Source organism: Ptychodera flava, chromosome 8 (assembly GCF_041260155.1).
Source record: "Ptychodera flava strain L36383 chromosome 8, AS_Pfla_20210202, whole genome shotgun sequence".
NCBI lineage: Eukaryota > Metazoa > Hemichordata > Enteropneusta > Ptychoderidae > Ptychodera > Ptychodera flava.
In genome coordinates this window covers 22650697-22671112 of record NC_091935.1, presented here as the reverse complement: position 1 = coordinate 22671112, position 20416 = coordinate 22650697, and positions in this window count along the sequence as shown.

Below are 20416 nucleotides of genomic sequence, written 5' to 3'. Positions count from 1 at the left end.
GAGGTGTCGCTTGGCGATGTGTCAAGTAAAATAATGAAATTAACATCGCAATTTTTTTCTTAATATCAATGACCGCAATTAACGTTACCCTGAGCCTCTCTTGAGGCGAAAAAATATATATTTTACGAACTTTCAGTGCTCACCCGATTTTGTATGACTGCATCAAGTATATCAGCTTAGGACATAATCTAAAAATCTCCGAGTACATCTGTCGTGAAAGGAACGTCTCAGTACCTTGTCACCGCTAGGTCACAAATGGATGGGTACACCCTGGAGGATCAATTTCACAGACCTGCCTTTCCTACAATGGCACTACAATGGCACCAGCTGGATTAGATAAACATAACAATGGAACATTCAAACCTTGGGGGATTAAAAGTCTTCTGTTTGTCACCCGAGTTGGTCAGGCAAGGACTCGGGTTTCAGGTACCATGCAAGTTAATGCAGTCTTCCCCTAATGTTATGATTCGGTGCTGTGATTACACTCATTTATAGAAGCTGCTTGTTTCTGCCATCGACCAATGAAATCGACTGCGAATAAGCTATAAAGACATGAGGACGGAAAAATAATGCTTGTGCTGATAAATGAGTGCCAGCACACTGCAAGAAAAACATTTCTGTGATAAATGTTCAACTATTCCCGGGGACATATTGCTTCGACTAAATATAATTAACTTTCGCTGAATTCTTATTTTCTGTAAAATGACCCGTGTTCTAATCACTGTTTGCGATTAATTGTGTTTACTTTCTAAATGACACACGCCTTGGAAAAACAAAACATTCATAAAGGCGTATAAGGGACTGCTTCATAACAGCTGTCATCAGGAAATATATTATGTTTGCGTGCAAAAAGGCCAGATCAAGCTGGCGCTATTACTCATCCATAATCGCAGTCACAAAAGAGGTAAGAACGCCATTCCTGAATATAAGGAGGCAACGAATATCGACAGAAAGGCCATTAACGCCATCACAGACATTTTTCTCCATGGAGGTATTGCATGTCGATTTCCACAAAAACAAAAAAAAGGACCATCCATCACCTCTTTTATACTTACAGTAGCAATGTAGGGTTCGTCGAAACTGTATCATTTTGGGTCTCTCACCAAATAAAATATACAGCACCTAAAGGGTGTCATGGAAAATAACGATGTTATATCTTCTGTACATTCTACGTCATGACTAGCTTGTGCTAATTGGTGTGGTCGGTCAATTAGACAATCTTCCCACCCCCCCCCCCCGCAAAAATAAATAAATTGAGGATTCAGTCATATCAACACTTCAACCAATTAATTGTTAACCTTAAATAACCTTTATCGAGACTAACGTAGGTTTCATAACATAATGAACAGCATGTTTGACCGGAATGGCGACGAAAATTTGACCAGGGACGGACAGTGGGGTTTGAAAAAAGCACTTACGGTAAGGCCTCTGAAAAAATAAATCATAAAGCAGAAATTATAGAGCGACGGTACCCTGTCAAAAATTTGCCATAAACCCATTTCGGGACACAAATATTCGCATCTTTAGGTTAATGTGTTTACTAATATTTCCAGTGAAGTTTAATTGATTGTATACGAAGACAGTATAAGTGACAAGAAATTGAAAACTCTCAATAATACAAAATACATTTTGATATTCATTGCGTTTTTTACCGACCATTACTTCTTATACACGTACGATATTGATTACCTTTGAAAGGCTCGATCTATTAATAATTTAAGCTCTAGACAATGAATTATGACAAAATACAAGACAAAACACAAGGGAAAGAAATCCCCTGATAACGGATACTTTATCTATCCTAGATTTGAGATTTTATGCTTTCTCAGAAACGTCTTTTGATATCACCTGCAGAGGGCGTCCTGCTAAAAAACTATCCGAAGATTATTAACATTCAGTGCACATAATTTTGCATAGCTCATTTTAACTACCCCTGCATAACTGAACATTTATAAAGTTACGGCGTTGTACATTTCAGGTCAGCAAGCAAAATTGCGCTACAAAAGAACCCTAGTATCAAAACACGATTGGAACTAATTTGGGATAATTGGATGATGAAGTAATGCCGATTTAATCTACAAATGTAATCTCATATGCTTTTCTTTTACACTACACACTTGTTTTATGAGTAATTTGCAATATTGCAACATTCAGCTATACGGCCCTAAACACTTTTGAGAAATTTGAAAAAATATAAAGATCCAATTATCTCAAATTAGTTCCAATCGAGCTCAAAGCAAAATTTCCATCGACTCGATTAGGACGGTATTTTTCTCATATAAGAAATTGGTAAATGTATCTGCTCTAAACCTAGCAAGACAGCACCAGCTATATGTCTGTCTGCAGTAAAAAATTGGCCGACTAGCGGGAAATACAGTACTCGTTAAAATAAAGAGCAAAGTTAAAACAAATACAGTAAAATACTAACCGACCAGCGGGAGAAAAAACACTTGAAAATCAGAGACTGACCGCTGGTCGGTTAGTATTTTACTGTATTTGTTTTAACTTTGCTCTTTATTTTAACGAGTACTGTATTTCCCGCTAGTCGGCCAATTTTTTACTGTATTCCTTCACACTTGCTGCAGTTTTATCCCTCTTTTGAGGTCATTTGTAATTTTTATATGTCTGTCTGTATGTATGGTATTATATTTCATGGTATGGTCTTCAGCGCATGGAACATTGATGCGTTTTCTAGTATGTCTTCTTCTTTCTGTAATGTACACTTTGTATTTCTACTACCAATACAATAAAACTTACAACCAGAGTATAATATCAACTGCCCAGTCTGATATTGTTCATAATCATAGTGTTTAGTGCGGGCTAGATGATTCGTTTGTTGATGACCACATTGCACTTTTTGCATATTATATTGATTCAAAAAGTTTAACAATTTGAATCCCCACATTACGGCGCGCCAAATGTTTCATAAATATTTATCGATTCAGTGCAAAAATAAACTGTCTTTCTCGATTGAAATAAAAATTCGGTGTCATTAAGGAAGGAAATAAGTAAGAAAAGTATAATTAAAAAACAAAAGATAGAAATGTCATTTAATACTTCATTTTAACTTGAGAATATTCTTTAAAGCGTAATTAGGAAATAAACAATTGTCAACGATTTGAAAAAGTCATACATCAATACTTATCGACATACATACACGTATAATAGTTCCCGTAAAAGGTGCAATGAGTGCTGATTTTACAAAACAAAAAAGTAAAATATGTTATACAGTGGTACGTATACAAAAATCACAAGAAAATCACTAAAAACCACTACTACCACTCGGAAAAAATATTACAAAAAATAAAAACGTGAACCACATACAGAAAATCATTATAAAAGAATCAGACAAAAAAAGCCATGCATACATAAAATTATTTATGTACTTAAGAAAATTAAAAAGCAGTACGTCTCATAAAAACGTATTATAGAAAATCAAAAATATAATATGAGCCACCAGCCGCTTTGACAGTAAAGAGAGAAAATCAGAGAAAATCAGAGAAAAAATTTGGAAGTGATGGCTCTAGACAAAAGTGGACATCATCTACTAAAAAAATAAAAAAAAATAAAAAAATGCCATGGACAGAGCAAATACAAAAAACGTGTGGGCCTGTGAAAAGAAAAAAACAATGAGCACTCGCCACAGCAAAAAAAAAAAAAGAAAAAAAAACGAGCACTCGCCGAGAAAAAACCCAAACGCGCGAAATTACTATTAATTTATTCAAAACACTCATTGTTCACGTTTCCTTCGATCGATGAATCCCCAACAGCTGGGCATCCGATCACCACGTACTCCAATATTTGACGAAATATTAATTGAGCATTTCAGTGATAACTTTGACATCTTGAATCCTAGCCCTGCGTACGATGCTGTGTGTTCCGCTACAGCTAATCGCCCTCGGCGTCGCCGATTAGCTGTAGCGGAACACACAGCATCGTACGCAGGGCTACTTGAATCCTAGCTCTGTTTGGCTGGGCCCTGCCACGCAGAGCTACTTGAAACCGTACTTGATGAAGTGAAGTGGGCAATATCACCTAAAGAACGCCAAGGTTTAACAGCGAATAGTTCCAGAGAGTCAAGTTAACTGAGCCAATTTCAGACAGTCCACAGTTCAGATCACGAGCGAGACGTACAACCGCAACCCATGACCCTTCATAGCTACACTGCGAACACATGGATGCCTTAGGTGCGGTATGGCAGGGAGCGAACTGCAGGCCTTCCACGGCCCTGCGAGTATAGTGAGAGTGCCTGGCGTTGCGAAGGCCGGACACTCGCCATGCACCGCTCGCGCTCTGTCATCACCGTTTATATGATTTCTTCACGGTTACCTGTGGTTCGCGGCGGCTGCCGAACCACATGTAACCGTGGATTTCTACAATGAAATGAATTCAAATACGATGATAATAAACCACCTCGTTGTTTGGTAATTCCTCGTCCATGTCGTCTATCCTCAAAGATCACCCAAGCATTAAAAATGAATAGTTTTGAAGAAATCTGCCGCGTGTTTGAGAGAACGTCCATCGTTTTCCGTGTTCGACAAGATGAGCGACGCAACTTTAACATGCACTATGATGCAACTGCGATCCCGCAGAACCTCAGTGCACAAGCCTTACGAGCAGGGCTAGACCGCGTCGACCGGCACATACAAAACATGTCGATCCCCATTGCAGAAAGCTTCATCTCCACACCGTCCAATATATGGAGCTACGATATTTGTGCAGTAGCCTACATTGCCCTGGGTGGCAGGGCTGTGGAGTTACCGGCGTTATATACGGCCTGGCCGTGTAACGCCGGTAACTTACTGCTCTGCCACCCAGAGTTACAGTATACAGAGAAATAGCGTCAGCTTGATCAGTGTTTGTCAAGTCGGGCGCGTTCGCGTTCTACATGTAGGTCCTACTAGTGAAAACGTTGCCTACGCCAAATTCCATATCCCAAAAACCTCCTTAAGATATAACAGTGCATTTCCCCAGAAATGGCAAGAGCGCCCTCAAGTGTCAGCCATTCAAAGAAAGCAAAAGGGCCTGAGTATGCACTTATCTTCCTTCTCCTAAATGGCTGCAGCCCGTGCGGCTGTGCGCAAATTGGGCTCCGCGAATTTAACGGTATTTTCCGAAAAATTATGGCGGACTCGAATGTTTCTGGTGCAAATGAGTTGAGAGAAAACTCTAGCACGTATAACGAAAGCTCTCAAGCCCGGCCTCAAACGGGTAGAGGGATCGGATCGGATGCGATCATAGAGGTATCGACTGTCGACCCGAAAACAGTACGTAACAAGCCATCTTCTGAAAAACCTCACAGAAAGGTTACAGGAAACAAGCATAAACATGATAAGACCGGTGAGTCTAACAATAAATCCGAGGATTCGGATAGTGAAGCGTCAAGTACAGACTCTAGTAGTCATGACTCTGAGAGTAGCTCTACATCCAGCTCAGACAGCTCTGATGACGTCACAGATAGCCATGCTGCAAGGCAACGGCGGTTTAGCGAGCGTGAGCCCGCCAAAACTGAATCTTACGCCATGTTCGATCTGGAGAAGGACACGAGTACATGGCAGTTACCGCCAAACTTACAATCGTATGTTGATAAGAATTTCAGGAAATATGTGAAAGACAAAACCCTGAAAGAAACTGTTATGGATTTCCATCCAATTCCTGAGTCTGTGTCACTCGAGGTACCTAAAGTTGATGGTTATATTGATAACTTCTTCCAAGCGAAAGGTTACAGTATTGAAAAAGGTATCGATAACTCAATGTGTAAAATCCAACAAAAGCTGTTAAACACTACATGTATGGGTCCTCTATCCCAATTGTGGAATACTATGCATTCCATTAAAAGTGGCAAGGCAAATGAATCACTGGATTTGGAAGACACTGTAAATTTAATTGATAAAAGTACAGTGATGCTCGTTGGACAAACCAACGTTGCAATCAACTATCACAGGCAAACATCAATGCTTGTCAAGCTCACCAAGGATATTAAACGAGCCAAGGACATCATGAAAAAATATGGTGATTTGCTACAGAAACCTTGCAGTGGTTTGTGTGGTGAAAAATTTGAAAAAGTCATCACCAGACCACTCAATCCAAACGAAACATGTAGTATTCACACAAAAGAAGCCGTGGTAAGGGCACCACATATGGAAACCAACCCTTTCGAGGTGGGCCCCCAAAGGGTAAATGGTCCTCTGGGGGCAGTCCAGTCACAAGAAATCACACAACTATAAGAACCAACACAACAACAGGTGGGTCACAACCACTTGTAAAACAATCACCTTCAAAAGAAAGTTGTCTGAATGCCTCGCAGTTGCCCATACAAAACAGCCAAGAGGGCACAAAAAGCATAATACAACCCAATTATCACGACAATGTTCATCCAACAGTAAGACAATTACATTTGTCAGAGGCAAACATAAGTCAAACCATGCCACCGGCAGGTCGGTTACAGGCATATGTTCAAAATTGGCAAAAACTGACAAACGATCCAAACATCCTATCAATGGTAAAAGGATACCATATAGAGTTTTTCTCCATCCCATTTCAGGCAAAACCTCCACAACAGCCAAAATTCCCACAAAGAGAGTCCCTTCTGATCAACGAAGAAGTGGAAAAGATGTTGAAAAAGGGGGCCATCAAGACAACTTTCTCTCAGGAAGGAGATTTTCAAAGTCAGATATTCATAGTACCAAAGAAAGATGGGAGTTATCGCCCAGTGATCAACCTGAAACTGCTGAACCAGTTCATACCATACAAACACTTCAAAATGGAAGGCTTGCACATGTTAAAAGACCTCCTGAGGGAAGGAGACTGGTTGTGCAAAGTAGACCTGAAAGATGCATATTTCAGCATACCAGTGAGTCAGAAATCTCAGAAATACCTCAAATTTTGATGGGGGAAGAATTTGTATCGATTTCGATGCCTACCATTCGGGCTAGCATCAGCACCACGAATCTTCACCAAATTAATGAAACCAGTTGTACCGGTAGGTATATTGAGGCATATGGGTATCAGGTTGATCATTTACCTGGACGATATTCTCCTGATGAATCAATCCAAAGATCAATTAATACGGGACAGGGACACCCTACTGTTCCTACTTCAACACCTTGGGTTTGGCATAAACTGGGAGAAATCCTACCTAGTCCCAACACAGGAAATAGAGTTTCTGGGTTTCCTTATCAACTCGGTGACAATGAGAATGTTTCTCCCGGAGTCCAAGATTTTACAAATTATCAATCAGTGTGCAAACCTAGCTCACAAAACTCTGGTATCTGTGAGAGAACTAGCACAGATAATTGGCAGAATGACTGCATCAGTTGCAGCAATAATACCAGCACCATTGCAGTGCAGATATCTCCAAATGACCAGAACACGATCACTGATTCACAACAAGTCATACGAAACCCTAGTAACTCTATCTCCAGAGTGCAAGACAGAACTGCAGTGGTGGTGCCACCACCTGAGAGACTTCAATGGCAAGGCAATCATTTGCCCTTGCCCGGATCTCATGATAACCTCAGATGCGTCGAAAAAAGGGTGGGGGGCACACTCCCAGGGAATTCAGACAGGAGGAGCGTGGACAGCAGAGGAAGCCATGATGCATATCAATGCACTGGAACTTCTAGCTGCCTTCCTCGCTCTGAAAACCTTTACAAAGGGCAAACAAAATTTGACGGTGCTTCTGAAAATAGACAATCGGACAGCAGTAGCTTACATCAACAAAATGGGAGGGACGAAATCCACAGTACTGGTGACACTAGCAAAGAAATGTGGAATTATTGCCTGACAAACACAATTACAATAATAGCAGAGCACATACCCGGAGTGCAGAACGTCCTGGCAGATTGGGAATCCAGGAATGTGGAAGACTCCAGCAGCTGGCGTCTGGACCCCATGATATTCAAACAAATTCAGAAAATGTGGGGACCATTGAATGTAGACCTATTCGCTTCGAGACTGAACTATCAGATAGACAGGTACATTTCTTGGAAACCAGACTCAGAAGCAATAGCATTCGATGCAATGCAGACGTCCTGGGTGGGTATGAACGGGTATGCATTCCCTCCATTTGCATTGATAGGGAGATGTCTGGCCAAAGTGAGGAAGGAGGAAACAACCATTGTCATAGTGACACCAATATGGCAAGCACAGCCATGGTTTCCAGTGATAATGAAAATGTCCGTGGAGTTTCCGATCCTCCTTCCAACATACCAGACACTTCTGCTATCACCAGCACAACAACCACACCGTTGTTAACAATGGGAGACGGACTGAAATTAGCGGCATGGCAGGTTTCAGGCATTCCCTCATTACAGAAGGAATTTCAGATGAAACTGCCAGGCTTATGTCAAATGCCTGGAGAAAGGAAACATCAGCATCTTACAACTCCTCCTGGCGAAAGTGGAGTTGTTGGTGTGATAGGAGACAAATTGATCCATTTTCGGCATCTTTGGCAAATATCCTAGATTTTATTACTCACCTGTTTGATACGGGGTATCAATAGATCAATTAACACATACAGATCCACGCTTTCTGCCTTCCATCCTCCTATTGATGGACATAGGGTAGGTAAACACCCCAAGGTCATGATGTTATTGAGGGCAGTGTTTAATGAAAGACCACCACAACCGAGATACACAGATACCTGGGATGTAGATCAGGTTTTGAACTATATCAAAGGTATGGGTGATAACAAAGAAATGAAACCAAAAGACTTGTCTCTGAAACTTTGTATGTTATTGACTCTGGCTAGTGCCGGACGCCAGTCTGAGGTCCAAACTCTAAACATAAAAAGTATGTGTGATAATGGAAGTGACATTACTTTCAAATATTCATCGTTGACTAAGTCGAGTAAAGCAAAATTTGCTTCATCGCAACAATCCTCAGATCACAGTCCTTTGGGTAGTGTAACCTTCCATATGTTTCCATACAACCACGGCTATGTGTTGTTTCATGCTTATGTGAATACCTAATATTATCAGAGCCTTGGCGTGGTAAAGTTGATGGGAAATCATCAGTAAATAAGCTGTTATTGAGCTATGTCAAGCCTCACAAACCAGTATCCACTAGTACACTTGCCAGATGGTTGAAAACAATGATGAAATTAGCAGGAATAAATATTGACATCTTTAAGGCACACTCCACCAGATCAGCATGTACATCTAAAGCAAAACAACAAGGTGTGTCAGTAAAAGACATACTGACACAAGCTAACTGGTCTAAAACATCAACATTTGCAAGGTTTTACCTACGAGATGTTCCATCTAACGATAATAATAGCCAGAGCTTGACATTCCAGACAAAAATTCTTAAGGGACAACCTCAATAACTAGAAGTTAGGCTTTGAACATGCACTGTTATATCTTAAGGAGGTTTTGGGATATGGAATTGGAGATTCATAAGCACACTGAAAGTGTGTGAAATGGAATCCTAATTCCATTAACCAAAAACCGAATTAAGATATAACAATCCCACCACATGGAACACCCAACCCACTCTAAGTAGTCTCCATGCTACTTTTCTGATCTTGCAGGAAGCAGCAGTAGTATTACCTGACCACTGAAAGACTACCAGAGAGGTACTGTAGCTGTCCATGGACATGTCATGTTACCTGTTATCGGACAAGCTGAGGAAATGAGGACTGTTGATTTTATCGTTTGCTATCCTGTCCCTTCGGATCAAATAAGGGTTGAAGTTATTGTGTTTTATTCATGTTGTGGCGAGACCACTGTTCAGGACATTTGTTAAAACAGTTAAAGTTGCATGTTTCTTCATTCTACTGAGTTAAAACTGTTGGCACATTATTAATTGTGATTACATATGCTGTTTGTAATGTCAGAATTGACACTTGTGTATATTTCAAATACTGAAATAAAGCTTTGAGTTATTCGTTAATCAGTTGTGAAAAGGTGTCCTTTTTGCACATAAATGTGCAGAAATATTGAAATTGTCTGCACCCATTTAGTCGAAGGAAGATAAGCGCATGCTCAGGCCCTTTGCTTTCTTTGAATGGCTGACACTTGAGGGCGCTCTTGCCATTTCTGGGGAAATGCACTGTTATATCTTAATTCGGTTTTTGGTTAATGGAATTAGGATTCCATTTCACACACTTTCAGTGTGCTTATGAAATCTCCAATCTCAATGGAGTGTTTTAGCCTGTATTTTGCCTTTGCCACACTCCGTTCAGAGGCTAAACCACGGTTACGTGTGGTTCGATACATAGCGGCCGCTGCGTGGTAGCAATTTTACTATGCATACACACGGCGGCCGCTATGTATCGAACCACACGAAACCGTGGGCTAGCGGCTAGCCATCGTATTGTTCGGGTAGGACTCCATATGGTTTGGGCACAGACTGTCTATGGTTTGGGAGAGGAGGGCCTACACTGTACAGCGAGGGATCGCTGGTCGCCGGTGTGTACTGTACCAGCGACAGGACCGCCGGCCGCTGGCTAACAACCTCGAGTGTACATTGAGGCACGCCATGAGCGAGGGGACCGCTTGCAGCCGACGAACCACCACGAGTGTTTTGTCCACTTGTAACTGTTTAATATAGAATGGGACGTAACTTGGACGTCCATGAGATGATATTGAAGACTAGAAGCTCAGAGTTATCGCTGAAATACCCCAAATATCTTGTCCACCATCCGAGTGTGATGATCCAAAACCCGGGCACTAAACTGTAACAATCATGCCGTTGAGAATTATTCAATTTACACGTTGGGCTTTTTCTGCGGGGTGTCCCACTCTTGTTTTCTTTTCTCGAACGGGCCTCTTTTTTTCTACTGTTTTTTTTTTGTTAACCTCGGTTTTTTTTTGGTAACCTCGTTTTGGGGATTTTTTCAAGCTGACCTCGTTTTGGTTTCTTTTCAGCCTCAACGCCATGCCAGCGCGATCTCGGTCGACTTTTCAATTGTGATTCTCTTTCTTTTTTTAGTCAGACCTGATGGTGGTTCGTTTTATTTTTTGTAGTAGTGAAAGTACTATTTTTGGTTTTGTTTTTAATCATTTCAATATTTTTTGTGTGTGTGCTTGATTTTTTTTTGCTTTTTCCCTTATAATCAGCGTTCATTGCACCTTTATATCAAATACACGTGTATGTACGTCAATAAGTATGGGAGTGTGGTATTTTCAATTTTTGCAATCAGTTTTTCTCATTACGGTTTAAAGAGTATTTTACAATTATGTATTACATAACATTCTGCTCTTTTTTTGCAGTTATACTTTTCTCGTTTATTTTCTTCCGTAATGCCATTGAATTTTTATTTCAATGGAGAAAGACGGTTGCACGTCATCTTTATCTGTACAGACACATTCAAATATTTAATGACACATATTTTCAAATGAATGCTATTTTAATTTTACGAAAAGGTACAATTAATAAAATGCAAGACGAAAGAACTTTTTTTTTATTATTCATACACGTTTAGGACTTTATTTGATTTGACAGTTTATTTTACTCTATGACGATAAATACTTTTGAAACATTTGGCGCGCGCCAAATGTTTCAAAAATATTTATCGTCATAGAGTAAAAATAAACTGTCAAATTTTCTTTCTAAAAAAAGTCTTAAACGTGTATGAATAATAAAGAAAAAAGTTCTTTCGTCCATATCATTGCATTTTATTAATGTACCTTTTCATAAAAATAGCATTCATTTGAAAATACGTGTCATTAAATATTTGAATGTGCCTGTACAGATAAAGATGACTCGCAACCGTCTTTCTCGATTGAAATAAAAATTCGATGGAATTACGGAAGAAAATAAAGGGCAGAATGTTATGTAATGCTTAATTGCAAAATATTCTTTAAACCGTAATGAGAAGATAAACTTTTCAAAATTTGGAAATACCACACTCCCATACTTATTGACGTACACGTACACGTGTATTAGATATAAAGGTGCAGTGAATGCTGATTATAAGGGAAAAAAGAAAAAAAAATCAAGCAAACACACAAAAAATATTAAAATGATGAAAAACAAAACCACAAATAGTACTTGCACTACTACCAAAAAAACAAAAGGAACCACCATCAGGTCTGACTAAAAAAGAAAGAGAATCACAATTGAAAAGTTGACCGAGATCGCGCCGGTGTTGAGGCTGTAAAGAAACCAAAACGAGGTCAGCTTGGAAAAAAAACCAAAGCGAGGTTAAAAAAAAAAGGGGTTACCAAAAAAAAAAACCTCAGTAGAAAAAAAAGAGGCCCGTTCGAGAAAAGAAAACAGAGTGGGACACCCCGCAGAAAAAGCCCAACATGAAAATTGAATAATTGTCAATGTCATAATTGTTACAGTTTAATGCCAGATCGCCCTGCGTACGATGCTGTGTGTTCCGCTTACAGCTAATCGCCCCGTGGTGAGCGGGGCGATTAGCTGTAGCGGAACACACAGCATCGTACGCAGGGCTAAATGCCAGAGGGTTTTGGATCATCACACTCGGATGTTGGACATGATATTTGGGGTATTTCAGCGATAACTCTCAGCTTCTAGTCTTCAATATCATCTCATGGACGTCCAAGTTACCGACACGTCCCATTCTATATTAAACAGTTACCAGTTTTGGTTAAAAGTGGACAAAATACTCGTGGTGGTTCGTCGGCTGCCAGCGGTCCCCTCGCTCCAATGTACACTCGAGGTGGTAAGCCAGCAGCCGGCGGTCCCGTCGCTAGTACAGTAGGTCACACGCCGGCAACCAGCGATCCCCTCGCTATAAAGTGTAGGGCCGCCTCTCCCAAATCATAGACAGTCTGTGCCCAAACCCCAACAAAACGATGGCTTGCCGCTAGCCCATGGTTACGTGTGGTTCGATACACAGCGGCCGCCATGTGGGTATGCATAGTAAAATTGCATACCACGCAGCACGCTGCGGCCTAGTTCTGCATGGCAGGGCTGTGTGTTACCGGCGTGACACGGCCTCCCGTATAACGCCGGTAACACGTACACAGCCCTGCCATGCAAAGCTAGCAGCGGCCGCTATGTATCGAACCACACACGTATCCCGTGGGTTTATCCTCTAAATGGAGTGTGGCAAAGGCAAAAATACTCGGGTTGAAACACTCCGTTTAAATTCGAGGCAACGTTTTCACTAGTACCTGTAGAACGCGAACGCACCGCGCCCGACTTGACAAACACTGATCAAGCAGACGCTATTTCTCTGTACACTGTAGCTGAACACAACCAGCAAAGGGAGTGGTAGGGCTACGGAACCGCAGCAAGGCCGGGCTGTGAGTTGCCGGATACGGCCAGGCCGTATAACACCGGCGTTATACGGCCAGGCGTTATATAACGCCGGTAACTCACAGCCCTGCCCTGCCACCCAGAGCTATGTATAGGCTACTGCACAAATATCGTAGCTCCATATATGGACTATGTGGATATAAAGATTTCTGCAATGGGGATCAACATGTCGTGTATGTGCCAGTCTAGCCGTGCGAGTATAGTGAGAGTGTCTGGCGTTGCGAAGGCCGGACACTCTCGCCATACTCGTAGTCGTAAAGTCGTAAGTCGTAACTTGTACAGTTGCGTCGCTCGTCTTGTCGAACACGGAAAACGATGGACGTTCTCTCAACACGCAGCAGATTTCTTAAAAACTATTCATTTTATCATGATTTGGGTAATCTTTGAGGATAGACGAGGAATTAGCAAACAACGAGGTGGTTTATTATCATGGTATTTGAACCAGATGTATCGAACCATACGTATAAAAACTGTGTAGAAATCATGTAGGCCAAACGGCGATGACAGTGCGGCTCGGTGGAAGGCCTGCAGTGGGCTCCCTGCCATACCGCGCCTAAGGGACCGTCTCAGATTGTCGCAGAAGTTCAAGAAACGAAATTTCTTCGTTTAGATCAAAACCCCCTCCCCCCTCCCCCTAAACAAAACTTCAAAAGTGCGAAATGTTCATGTCTGCCTGAGAGTACAATGTTGCATTTTGCTATAGCTACTAAAGACGTATTCCCCTTGCCACATTACAATTAAAGTAAACGATCAGATTTGAGTACTTACAGGGCATTTTACGCATAAAAGTTTCATTTTATTTTACTTTCCCTTTTTGCATCTCTTGTGCTGTTGTTTGTCTTTGTGAACACGCAATTTGTACTTGGTAGGGGCGGTAAATAAGCGAAAAAATTTGACAAGGGGGCCCAGGCATGTTCAATCATATTAAAACGACTATGACCAGGTGCATAACAAGAGAGAATAAAGACATCTAGTAGTTTTAGCAGACGCTTATAAATAGCACATTTTAAAAAAATGATACTTTTTGTCTTTGTATAATTTGATGAATGAAATGTTTAGGATACAATGTTCCTATCGGTAAATTGTGTTTGGGCCACAAACGAGATGGAAACAGTTACAAATTTGTTGGCACGAGTGTGCAGTATTTCTTAATTAAAATAAACACACGAAAACTTGTGATCACAAAATAAAAGTGCGAAAGTGAAGTTCACTAATTGAATGGAGGTCAAACCCCCTCCCCCCCCCTTAACGAATAAATTCGCTTTTTGAACTTCTGCGACAATCTGAGACGGTCCCTAAGGCATCGATATGTTCGCAGTGTTGCTATGAAGGGTCATAGGTTGTACGTCTCGCTCGTGATCTGACCTATGGACTGTCTGAAATTGGCTCAGTTAACTCGACTCTCTGGAACTATTCACTGTTAACTTGGACGTTCTTTAGGTGATATTGCCCACTTCATTTCATCAAGTATGGTTTCCAGTAGAGCAGGGCCTAGCCAAACAGAGCTAGGTTTCAAGATGTCACGTTATCACTGAAATGCTCAAGTAATATTTCGTCAAACATTGGAGTATGTGGTGATCGGATTCCCCGCTGTTGGGGATTCATCGATCGAAGGAAACGTGAACCATGAGTTTTTTGAATAAAATAATTGTAATTTAGGGCTTGTTGTTTTTTTTCTGTGGCGAGTGCTCGTTTTTTTTTTTTTTTTTTTTGCTGTGGCGAGTCCTCATTTATTTTTCTTTCCACAGGCCCACGCGTTTGTTTTGTATCTATGTTCATGGCATTTTTTATTTTTTTCGTTTTTATTTTATTTTATTTTATTTTTTTGTAGATTAGATCCACTTTTGTCTAGAGCCATCACTGCCGAATGTTTTCACCGATTTCTCTCTTTACTGTCAAAGCGGCTGGTGATTCATATTATATTTTGATTATCTATAATACGTTTATTATGAGACGTAGTGCTTTTTAATTTTCTTAAGTACATAAATAATTTTATGTATGCATGGCTTTTTTTGTCTGATTCTTTTACAATTATTTTCTGTATGTGGTTCACGTTTTTATTTTTTGTACTATTTTTCCGAGTGGTAGTAGTGATTTTTAGTGATTTTCTTGTGAATTTTGTGGACGTATCACTGTATAACATATTTTTCTTTTTTCTTTTTGTAAAATCAGCACTCATTGCACCTTTTTCGCGAACTATTATACGTGTATGTATGTCGATAAATATGGATGTATGACTTTTTCAAATCGTTGAAAATTATTTATTTCCTAATTACGCTTAAAAGATTTTTCTCAAGTTAAAATGAAGTATTAAATGACATTTCTGTCTTTTGTTTTTTAATTATACTTTTCTTACTTATTTCCTTCCTAATGAGACCGAATTTTTATTTCAATTGAGAAAGACAGTTTATTTTTGCACTGAATCGATAAATATTTTTGAAACATTTGGCGCGCCGTAGTCATACATGTGTATGCTTGCATACATACATGCGTGCGTGCGTACGTACGTACGTACATAAGTACATACGTGGTGCTCAAAAATCAATATATATATATATATATATATATATATATATATATATATATATATATATATAATATATATATATTATGCGGCTTCAGTTTGAAAAATTTATTTTCTTCCGTTTGCAGTCAGCCATCTTGTTAACAGCCTTAGTTGACTTGGTAAAGAAGTTGAAGTTAACTGCGGGCTGTGTTATCACACTGGTTGTTATAACACCGCGAGATCCCTCTGAAGTAGAGATAGTATCTTTTGTCATTTTTCTTCACTTAGCGTGTTTGGTTTGAGGTTTGCCGTCGCGACATGAAGCTTGCATATTCTTTGATTGTACAATCTTTTGTCAGTTGTTTTTAATCGCATACTATTATGATTCGCAACTTTTGTACTAGACCCCTGATTTTTATTCTGGATTTCGAAAGGAATGGCTTAAAAGTTTCTTTCTTGAAAATTTGAGCAAGAGGTGAAATCGTACAATATCAAGGTGTGTGCGAGCTTAATCTACATATACAGTACAGAAAGTTCAAGCTTACTTTGAAATGGGTTTTTATTTTGCTTCTCTGGTCAGAGCAAATCTGCCGGCCTTGTTAATCTGTTTAGTAAACGTATGTGACGCCAACACGAGATTGAGAAACTCTGTCAGAGATCGAGAAACTAAGAGAAAGAATTGGGATTCACACAAGTCAACTTTGGGATGTATGCCATCAACAATACACGGGAATAGCCCATGTATGTTTTCAACAAAAACGAGAATAGCCCGGTCAATTTATTTTTCTTGGGGGGGGGGGGGGGGGGCTTTCGATGACCGTACCGTCAACTTGATGAACGTCAGCTTGATGAACCACAAAATTTGTACAAACAACGACGGCGATAAAACAGCATTTTTTAAAATTTCTTTTTGAGCGATTTCAAGTAAAATTCTCCAAGTTTGATGTTTAACCGAAGCTTTGGGTTACCGTATTGGCATGGTATCAACTCTGCACGCGCGCGCCATTCCGACACGTTTTGTTAGAGTTTGTGTTGAGGCTGGGCTCACAAACCCGATACTCGTTACGTCTTGTCCTAAATAACTACATTGTCCACTTGTATTTAACCTAATCATATTATAATGGGGCTATAAACGGTAAGGTGCACTCAGGTATTGGTTGTGGATATAAGCCCTCTGGGGTGAAGATTAGCATATTTGGTTGAAATAATCACCTCACTTCTCTCGGATTTTCCCGGATGTGCTAATTTTTCACTCCAGAGGTCTCCTATCCGCGACCAAATACCCTCGCTTGCTGTCCATGGCCTCTAATTCAAAGTTGTCTTATTCGTAGTAGATTTATCAGTAAAATTTTCCAAAACGTGCGACAGTGCGCCCAAATCAATCCCCGTCAGCCACTGCAGAGCTAATGTACGTGTACCTAGACTCAGATAGAGTTGACTTTACATTGTTAAATAACACAATCTAGATCACAATCGACAGCGTGAAGAGGATGGGCGGTGCATGCATACAACATGGACATATCTGGTAAAGTCAGCACTGGTCACAGGTGGAGCCAATGGTATTGGTAAAGCCATAGTGGAAATACTGCTACGCAAGGAAGCGAAGGTAAGTGTATTTTAATAATGAAGTCGCACTGTTCAATCAAGGTTCAAAATTAAGCATTTGCAATCGCAGTGTCAAGTTAGGTCACACTACTCCATGGTCTTACCAAGTTGGTGTTGCTCCGTTTACTTCACTAATCATAAAGCGCGAGTAAGAAACAGGTGAACTACTTGCCAGCGAAGCTAGAATGTCTAGAGTCAAACTTACAACCATTTAGTTTTGAACAGGGTCAAACCAATAACTACGTTAGCATCTAATATATATCTGTCTGTCTGTCTAACCATTGTCTGTCTTCGGATATTCATCAATTATACGAAGGAGAGTAATTGCGTAATGCCTCCACGGTTATGTTGGATGTATCCTTCGACTACTGGGACAATACTTACACTGTGAAAGGTCGGATGATTTTGAATTAGAACTAAATCACTGGAAACGAGGTCATTTGCTCTAGGGGTCACCAGTGGTGAACTTGGTGACCCAAGGGAGTGGTCAGTTTCTTCGGCCAGGAGGGTGGTGTGGATTATTTTTCTGCGGACATCATAAAGTGGTAGACCCCTCCCCTTTGAAAAAAAACAACAACAAAAAACCAGGCTGACCCTTATTCAATCTTTCGAAAAAAGGCTTACCAACGAGACAGAGGAAAACCATAAGTGAAATAATAATAATAATAATAATAATAATAATAATAATGATAGTGATCTTTATACACATGCAGCCTGTTTCTATGGCAACTATTTGTGGTATGAAATTATCAATTATAGTCAAATGCCATTGAGAATTGCTTAAAATGCCACAAAACTTTCAAAAAAAGTTGTTTTGATAGGTTGTAATAAATAAAAGTGATCTTTATACTCATGCAGCCTGTTTCCATGGCAACCATTTGGTGGCCTGATATATCAATGTTTCAAAGGCCCAACCTAAAAAGGTTTGATCACTCCAAAAATTTAACAGTGAGACCATCTAATGTTAAAGCAAAATAAGCTCATCACCTATACCAAATTTTAACAAATTTGATGAAGCTTTTCTTGACATATCAGCCTAATTGCGAAAATTCATTAAATATGCAAATCAGCAATTAATTGACATCATACGACTAAACACTCTCTGCATGCCATTACACCACTTTGAAATCAACACCTGTACCAAGTCTCATCAAGTTTTTTGCAGTATTTCTAGGCATATCACAGTTATTATGAAAAGTTATTGAATATGAAAATTAACAATTAATTGTCATCATGTTACTGTTTAATGTCTCTGAACAGTATAAGAGTACTTAGAGATTAATATCTGTGCCATGTTTCATTAAATTTGGTGCAGTATTTCTGGACATAGCACACTATTAGGAAAGTTCATGAAATATGCAAATCAGCAATTAATTGACGAGATACTTCTGAACGTCTTTGCACACTATTAGAGCACGAAGAGATCAACATCTGTACAAGGTTTCATGAAATTTGCTGCAGAATGTCTAAACATATCTACCTAATTACGAAAATTAATCAAATATGCAAATTAGCACTTAATTGACATGATCCTGCTTAATATCTTTGCACACTGTTACGGCTGTGGTATATGAACATCTGTACAAAGTTTCATCAAATTTGAGTTAATATTTCTTGACTCATTACCGGAATCATGAAAAATCAGTAAATATGCACATTTGCGATCAATTGACACAATATTGACAAATGTCTTTGTGTGCTATTGAAACTTTGTATGACCAACATCTGTACAAAGTTAAATCAAAGTTGACGCGGTCTCTTAAGAAACAGAGCCCTTTTTTAAAAATCACTAATTTTGCAAATTAGAACTAATTATTGCTTGACACACAATTGACATGCATATGTATGCTTTAGTGTACTATCCTTGTGCAAAGTTTGAAAGGAATTGGCTCAGGCATGTCTGAGATATCTACGTGGACGGACGGCCAGATCGACAGAGAGACACACCTAAACCATAAGTCCTCTTGACTTCATCCGCGGGGACTAACAATAGTGCTCTGTGTACAATTACAAGCCAAAGTATAAATGAAGGTAAACTTTACAGCTACTATCCCTTTTGTGGTCACAAAAAAAAGTATAGAAACAGGATGACTTCCCTCATCTGTCAGGTAAACTAGACACAATATATTTGTATAAAAGGGAGATTTGGTTTAACTTTTGGCAAATCATGTATGTTTTGTTCTGTGTATCAACTGCAGTTTCTTGTTTTTTCCCCACATAATGCTAGCATAACAATAGTCTGTTTTGCAAATACTCTGTGTGCATGTGTAAAGACCATAATCATTATTATTGATGAAAAAGGAATTCTAGTCTGGACTTGAATTCAATTTTTAACAATAACAATGCTGACTCTACACAATGGCTGTGTTGATTAGTTAACCAGATATGAACTGGAAATGCTCACGTGTATCATTACAAATTGCAGTTATGTGTAAATTTGAACCTTTGCCACATGTTTGCAACTTCATTGAAAGTGTTATGATCGACATAATGAATAATATTCACTATAGATTAATTCTATATCCAAGTATATATCCCCAATCAGGAAAGTTCATTAAAATATGCAAATTAGGAATTGAATGAAATGTTCTCATTAAATATGCAAATTAGGAATTGGCTTAAGTAAAATGTTTTATGATTTTCAATAATGTCGTATCATAGTCTCTTGAATGTACAAAACAATTCATCAACTTTTGTCTAGTCAAGACAGATAAATATCCTTCATTAGAAATTTAAATTTGCAAATAAGGAATTGGCTAAAGTAAAAATGCTTAATGACTTTCAATGTTGTATCATAGTATCTTTAATGTACATAGCAAGTGTCATCAAATTTGGTCTAGTCAATAAAGATAAATATCCCTAATTAGGAAAGTTCATTAAATATGCAAATTAGGAATTGGCTGAAGTAAAAAAGTTTAATGACTTTCAATAATGTTGTTTTATAGTATCTTCAATATATGTAGCAAGATTCATCAACTCCGGTCGAGTCAATTCAGATATATATCCCTAATTAGTGAAGTTCATTAAATATGTAAATAAGGAATTGGCTGAAGTAAAACTGCTTAATGA